This window comes from Salmo salar, unplaced genomic scaffold (genome assembly GCF_905237065.1).
Source record: "Salmo salar unplaced genomic scaffold, Ssal_v3.1, whole genome shotgun sequence".
Lineage (NCBI taxonomy): Eukaryota > Metazoa > Chordata > Actinopteri > Salmoniformes > Salmonidae > Salmo > Salmo salar.
In genome coordinates, this window is record NW_025550022.1 from 89,557 (window position 1) to 90,434 (window position 878).

Sequence of the window (878 nt, forward strand, 5' to 3'; positions counted from 1 at the left end):
TCAACATGGTATAGATGAGGAAGTCCCTGTTACTGTCTGTTACTGTGTCTGCTAGATCAACATAGTATAGATGAGGAAGATCCTGTTACTGTGTCTGCTAGATCAACATGGTATAGATGAGGAAGTTCCTGTTACTGTGTCTGCTAGATCAACATTGTATAGATGAGGGAGTTCCTGTTACTGTGTCTGCTAGATGAAAATGGTATAGATGAGGAAGTTCCTGTCACTGTCTGTTACTGTGTCTGCTAGATCAACACGGTATAGATGAGTAAGTTCCTGTTACTGTGTCTGCTAGATCAATACGGTATAGATGAGGAAGGTCCTGTTACTGTCTGTTACTATGTCTGCTAGATCAACATGGTATAGATGAGGAAGTTCCTGTTACTGTGTCTGCTAGATCAACACGGTGTAGATGAGGAAGTTCCTGTTACTGTCTTATACTGTGTCTGCTAGATCAACATGGTATAGATGAGGAAGTTCCTATTACTGTGTCTGCTAGATCAACATAGTACAGATGAGGAAGTTCCTGTTACTGTCTCTGCTAGATCAACATAGTATAGATGAGGAAGTTCCTGTTACTGTCTGTTACTGTGTCTGCTAGATCAACATGGTATAGATGAGGAAGTTCCTGTTACTGTGTCTGCTAGATCAACACGGTATAGATGAGGAAGTTCCTGTTACTGTGTCTGCTAGATCAACACGGTATAGATGAGGAGGTTCCTTTTACTGTGTCTGCTAGATCAACATGGTATAGATGAGGAAGTCCCTGTTACTGTCTGTTACTGTGTCTGCTAGATCAACATAGTATAGATGAGGAAGATCCTGTTACTGTGTCTGCTAGATCAACATGGTATAGATGAGGAAGTTCCTGTTACTGT